Raw genomic sequence first — 7,225 nt, 5'->3', positions numbered from 1 at the left:
GGCCCCGCCCCGCTGCTGCCGCCGCCGCTGCTGCCGGCCCTCAGCCGGGGTCTGCGCGCGCCGCCGCGCCCCAACCGCTAGCGGGGGGCGCGCGCTCCTGCCGCCCCGCGCGGGTGGGGGGCTGCTCTAACGCCCGCCGACTGCCGCGGGGCCGCCCCCTCCCCCCGCTGCGGGGCGCGGCGCTGACAAGGCGGCAGCCGCGCCTGAGGCGGGGAGCAACGGGCGGGAACCCCCGGAGGATTAGAATTAGATTTCGATTAGAAACCGTCCGTGAGCCTCGTGGGGGCTGGGAACGGCCGGGCCCGCGCCCCTGGCACCGCTGACTATTTATTTTACAGATGTCTGCGGGTACCCAGCCGTGGTGGGAGCCACCCCTCCTCGGGAAGCGGTACCGGGGTGAACAGAATTATTTGCAGTCAAGCTAGGCTGTGCGTTAACCCAGAAAGGGTGGAGGGACAGCTTGAGAAAGCGTTACGCGGAGAGTCTTTGTCATTTAGAAATAAGTTAAGAGAGCAGGCAGGGGGGAAAATACTGTAATGGAAACCCTAAGCTCAAAAAAATAATAATAATAATAAAAAAAAAGCAGTCAGGTTGGAAAATAGAGCTGATGTGCTTTTTATGTATCTAGTTTTGTACATCAGGTTTTCCCTACACCAGTCAGAACTATTTCAGGGAAGCTTAAAACAGTTGCAGTAGCTTTAAGTAAAAATACAGATTTAGGGTAGGTATTGGGAATACTGAGGAAATCCATTGTTCCTTCCTGTGACACTACAGTAATACCTTTTCTCTCCACCACCAGCTTTCCTTTTCAAAACATCTAACACTATATTTAATTACTGAAAGACAGTATTTCCTTTCACGTTCTTTTCTGCTTTGTCTAGTTGCAGCCCTTTTCCTTCCCAATGTTCAGGCTGTTCTGCAAGTCCAGTATCATCTAAAATAACATTTTGTCAAGTTAATCATTTCCTTACTGCATGTGGACTGATCGTGTTTGCTGCCTTTTCCGAGTATCTTGTTTGCTCGTTTCCCTTGTTCCTAAGCCTTCTGGCTAGGGAAGCCTTCTGCCTTCTAACCTCCCTTCTGTGCCTCCCTCCTTCTGTATGTCTTTGCTCAGTTTATGGTTTCTCCACCCAGGAACACTGTCCCTTTTATCTTTCTTTTCCTGATACAACCCAGCACTCGTGACTAAAAGGACCGTCCAGCATCTACAGAGACTGCAGCCATAGCATATTATTACGGAGCATCTCTAAGCTTGTCACTCGCTATGCTGGCTTGGGATGGAAAGAGCAGCGCTACAAAGACTGGACTATGCTCACTGACAGCTGGCTAAAGGACAGGGTAGCTTGGGCTCACGGTCTTTAGTAAACGCACACAGTGGCAAGACTATACTATTGAATATGCAGTTTGGAAAACTGCTACTGAGAATCCCATAGCCTCCTCTTGACTTTTTGTGTAGAAGAGGTTCTGCAGGATAGGGAAGAGCAGAGGAAATAAAATGAGGCATGCCACGGTGTGTAACATCAATTGGGATGATATCCCTGTCTGTTCCCATCCCATTTTTCTCCCCATTCTCATGTCATATAGTGGTTTCCAGATAGTTACAAGCTTCGCCTATGTTAACAATGCTTTCCCTCTGCTTCACAAATATGATTGAAGATAGGAATGAAAATTACCCTTAGTTTTGTATCACGTTACTCTGAGTTTTTTCTTTTTTTCTGTTCTGTTATTTCGTCTTCCTCTTTCATTCTCCCTTTCCAAACAGAAAAACACTTCATAATTTTTCTCTCTGTTTCCAGTTCTTGGTTCTTCAACCACAACTCTCCAGCTGCCCCCTGCTTGAACTACAAGAGCTCCTAGCGTTTACACCTGCCATAGGAACCACCGTATCGCTGTCTAAACAAGGACAGGACAGTTAACGCGTACATGATTCCAAAGAGTCTTACTACCGCACGGCCGGATACACTGCTTCCGTCTTGGAAGGCGTTCTTTCATGAGGTGGTCTAATAACTTTTCCCTTTTGTGAGGAAAATCCCATGGTCCTCTTGGGGCAGTGGGGGTGGGGGCTATAAAGAAAGAATGAGTCTGCCCCAGGCAAATGTTTTACTTTGAGGAAAATCTTCCAGTGAAATGCTCTAACACCCCTGTGCTCAGAAGTTAAAAGATGCTGACACTGGGAAGCTGAGAGGCCACAACTATCATTTCTTTTATGCAATGTTCACACCCCAGTTAGTCCCAATACAAATTTTTTTTTTTTATAAGGTCCCCACCCACCCCCACGCATAAGACTCACACCTGAATTTAGAATTAAGGTATAGACACGTCATCGGATACCTCCTGTCATGAAAGTTGCCAGTTCTGCAAACGCAGGGCAAAAGTCATGCTTAAGTCAGATGCTACAAACACTTGGCACAATCAAGGTAATTACACATACTTTTAGAAGAAACTGTTCAAGCAGGACACGAGCTCACTTTCATTACTGCTGTTCTCTGTGATTCTGTCCCTAGTTGTGCTGGGGGAAGCTTCCAGTAAGAATCAGTTTATACTGTAGATTGGATATCCATTGTAAATGTAAATCCATTCTGTAGTATTATGTTCTATGTAGCAGCATTTCTGACACAAAACTAGGTCCTGTATTTATTGCAAAACAGAACATCAACAGGTAACCAAGCAATTTCACTATTCCAAAACCAACTGAACTTATTGTGGAACTTACAGACCTAGTGAGCTTTTCCAAGGAGAACAACGGACACAGTACAGATAATTACAATTGAACAAGGCAAATCAACGTATTCGGTAGGGAAAAAATGAAACCTACCTATGAAAAGCTTCATGAAGACACGTCCTTGGGGTTTCACAGAAACAGCAAATCCAACCGTACTTCAAGCAAATACATAATATTTGCAGATGCAGTTTGCTGAAGGACGGAAAGCCCAAGTTGCCTCCCTTTCCTCATTCAAATTCCTCCATTCTACCAGAAAGCCTAGAAGAAATGAACCCAGTGGAACAACTACAAACACATTCTCTATATGCAAACTGAATCTTAACATTTGCCTAATTATTTCCCTCTTCCTCACTGCACACACCAATGCCATCCATGTTTGTATTGCTTCTATCAGATTGCTGCACAAGAAGGCAGCAGATGTTGAGAAGCATAAATAATACAGCTTTAGTCTCAACAGAATTTCTTTGGCCTGCCCACAGCTCTTTTGGCTTCCAATTCAGGGCAAAGAATGAGGACGTTAATGACTGAAGAGGGTCAAATGTACAGCCTCTGCACTGTATTTTACCTTAATAAAAAAAAAGGATGAACGCTGAACTTGAAACCTATTACACCCTGCTACTCTCCTTGTTCTAACACTAAAACAATTTACAAAAAAATAGAAAAAAGAAATGTACTCCTTTTTTGCTCAGAAATTACTGACAATTCATTAGAGTGGAAACATAGTAAGACAGATTTAACTACTTCTTTCACAAGGACTTTTTGAATCTGTTGCAAAACTTATCTTTCAGAAAAGGCTGATGAACTAGATCAAACTCCCAGCGCATCATTGATTAAAGCTATTACAGCTGAACAAGTGAGACTGCAGGTGCTGACCACTGGAATTCATTAAAGAGTGTGGTTTGATCACACCAATGTGGCAAGGGCAGGGTTAACTGTAAGGCCACAAGAACACCAAGCCATTCCAGAAGAAAGCATTGCAATAAGAAACATATTTAAATGTCCATCTTTTAAGGTTTTGTTTTTTGTAGTTTGTTTTGCTTTTTACATAACTGGACAGATACTGACTGCTCTTCTGGAACGCTGCCGAGTTTTCCCTACACACTTAATTTAGGCCCAGTGACATATCAGAGAAGTTGAAACACTCTTTTCAGCTTAAATTACTTGCATTTGCCATTATTAAATTATATTTCCCATCATGCTGCTTGTTCAATAGCCTTATTACTTCAGCCCAAAAATTCTTCAGCCTTTAGTTTTGTGTAGACTAGATAATTGTCAAACACAAATTTTGCTGCCTTAGTGTCTTTCTTTCCCAGACACTTGATAAATGCCCAGCATCTGTTCTAATATTCACCTTTGTGATCTTCTGTTTTTTTTTTTTTCCTGAAAGGACAATAATCTTTATCAGTTTTTATTTTGATTTCCTCTAGTTTGTAATCTATAACATTTTTCCTTTATAGCCTCATGTGAGAAAGTGTCTCAAAATGCTTTCTAAAGATTTATTTTTGTCAAGAATTTTTCATTTTGGAGTAACCCTCAGAAAGCTAGAAAACATTTTCTTTTAGAATTGTGTTCATCTTTCCTCATTAACTATGTTAACAATAATCCCCTTTTTTCCAGTCAGATCTTTTTTTTTTTTTTCCCTCTATTCTGAAACAGGAAAGCATAGATCATGTTTGGAGCTTGTGTTTTTCAGGTGAGGACTAGATGCTAATGGCTAACTTTCAGCACGAAAATTTTCTGTAATGAGAGGCAGTGCATTTGGCAGCAGCTCAGCCACTTCACTCTCAATTTAATACCTTGATATTCTTCCATCAAGTTCCAATTTGTTCCTTCAGCCCATTCTAAAAAGGAATGTTACTACTTTAAACATTGCAGTGATTACAAGTTGACTGCTCTGATTTTCTACTATGATATTTCTCTTTTTGACTGCAAAACGTGAACTCACTCATTTCTTATCCTCTCAAGAAAGGACATTATGGTTTGGAAACTACAGGTTTTAATAATGGCATACCCTTTACTATTAACTGATGGAGACCTCACCTCCTTGTTATTTACTATACAGTTCACAAATACAGTATCTTTTCTTTCTGAATGCCTTAGTAAGTAGAATTTGTACAGAACAACCCGACTACTTCAGCAGCTGTACTTATGGATGAAATTCTAAGATAAACTGCTATCCCCTGTTTTGTTATCTCTTTCACACTTATTTACAGCTTGTGGAAATTGGTATTTTTGTAGCCACTGAAATGTTTGTACACGAAAAGAACCCAGTGTTTTATTTTTAAATAAGTTAATGTACTTAAACGTGTGCAACCACAATGCTGCCAAAACTGTCATCCACTTATTTAAAAAAAAAAAGAGTCCTAACACATTATCCAAATATGTTTTGTTTATTGACAAGCAGATTTCAAGTTCGTCTGAGATCATCCATCAACAATATACATTTCAAAAGCATATTTGTACATCTGACAGGTACAGCAATAACATTACATTAGCAAGATCATAATTTAACATCTTGTTTTGGTTAATCATCAAGATTCAGATTTATAGGAAAGACCCGGGTGTGTATTTACATTCACTAGGACCTCCAGTCCGTAGGGGAGAAGGAAGCTTTGTCTCACATACGGTTTCTGTTTGGGAGGACCATACTAGGAGAACGTAACTTCACCTAAGCTCTGGTTCACCATGTAACTCAGCTAATCTTAGCCCAAGCAAAGCCACTTGAAGTTTTTCATTGCTCTGTAGCACAGATCAAAGAGCCACCATCTGACCTGCTCCATTTCTGTATCACCTCAAAACTGTTACTGCTTCTCCTGTATTTACATTTGCCTATATCACACTCCTGAACTCCTGTAATACTCAGTGCATCCAGTCTCTGCGTCCATTTGGAAGCTGCCATTTTTTACTCTATTTCAGCTCTTTGGTAATCTAGAATCCTTTTTCGTTTGTTAGTTTTTATGATGCTGCCCCCGTTCCCCCTCCCTCCTTTATGGCCCACCACTGCAAAGCTGTTTGAGGTTTGAGAGATACCTTTCTCTAGACATCGGAAGAAAATACTGCTACCACTTTCCTAGTGAATCACCCAGCTACCTGAGGATGCCAGTCCCTTCCTATACTCACACCAGCCGCTATCAGACTGCCCTGCAGCCCACGAAAGGAAACTCTACAGCCTCTTCCACTACCCCAGCAACCAGCTTGCCACACAACCCTGAAAGCACTCTGATACCCCTCAGTCTAGATACCCCGAGGGTTTTCAGACAAGGCTCTAAACACTTCCAATCAGGATCTGCAGGAAGACACATGCCAAAGCTGACCTGGCTCCAACTCATCCCAGCTAGGTCTGCAACCTCCTGTCCCTTTGGGTCAAGGACTCTGTTCAGAGAGCAGTGGCTACAAGCTCCCATAATACTGTGTACTTCTACATCTCACAGAAGAGAGAGGCGTACAGACATACACGGGACTTAGGCTTGGACAGGCTCGATGCAAAGGCTTTGAACAAAGTTGTTTATAAAGATACATGTTTTAAACTGAAGCGTGTTGCAGATGGCCAGTAGTAGTATCTGTTTCTACCACATAGTTTTATCTTTACAGGCTTTCTAACACTCATTTATTGACCCATTCTGCTTCTGGCCTATCATTGCTTAGCCCAGTCTTGTTCCACCAGCCTTCATCTAACTTTGAGACAATCTGGCTCCTGCCCATCTGTTTATTAGCTTCCAACATTAGACAAACCAAGCCACTTTGATAAAAGGCTTTTACTCACAGCCGAGCACTTAAGCAACAGAAAGTTTAAGTTTCCAAAAATATTAAGTTATGGGACAGACACTACTACAGCTTAGTAGGGCTCACTGTGAAGTAGTAGTCTGAGGAGTAGCATCCGACCTGACATTTCCTATAATCCCTAAGGGTAGCTAGCAGTTGAAACAGATAGGCTAAATGAGTTTTATGAGTTTGAGTGAGTCAGTAGGGCGCTACCACCCTCTACTACCAGTAAACTTAAGCTGTGGGTATATATCATCATAACCTCTGGCATAACAGGTCACCTCATCCATGGCATAGGATAAGCCAAACAGGGCATGAGTTGCCTCAAATAACAGAAATGCACATCTAAACATGAGGCAGCACTTTAGGTGCCACGCTAGGCCAGCGGAGCTACACTGGCAGCTCAAGTGCTGTTGGAGTCAAAGCATCAGCTAAACTGATCACTGCCACCGTGCTTTTATGCATAATCCCTACTGTGCTGCAATGGAAGCACATAACCCGAAGGAACTGCCAGTACACATTTGGACCAAACACTGAACAACACAGTAGCTTCCTCATATAGCTACTAATATCCCGCATTAGGAACTGTTACCATCTTTGCTGGTCTCCAGTGCAATTCTGCTTTCCACGCCTGCGCTTCTGTTCAAACCAGTTTAGCTGCTTAGATGTCCACACGGCAGCTTGGGGAAATGAGAGGTCTGAAGAGTTCTTCAATTAACTTAACCGATAGTATTAACCCCT

This window comes from Struthio camelus, chromosome 1 (genome assembly GCF_040807025.1).
Source record: "Struthio camelus isolate bStrCam1 chromosome 1, bStrCam1.hap1, whole genome shotgun sequence".
NCBI classification, from domain to species: Eukaryota; Metazoa; Chordata; class Aves; order Struthioniformes; family Struthionidae; genus Struthio; species Struthio camelus.
The sequence above is the reverse complement of the archived record's forward strand: the minus strand, read 5'-3'. Positions refer to the sequence as shown.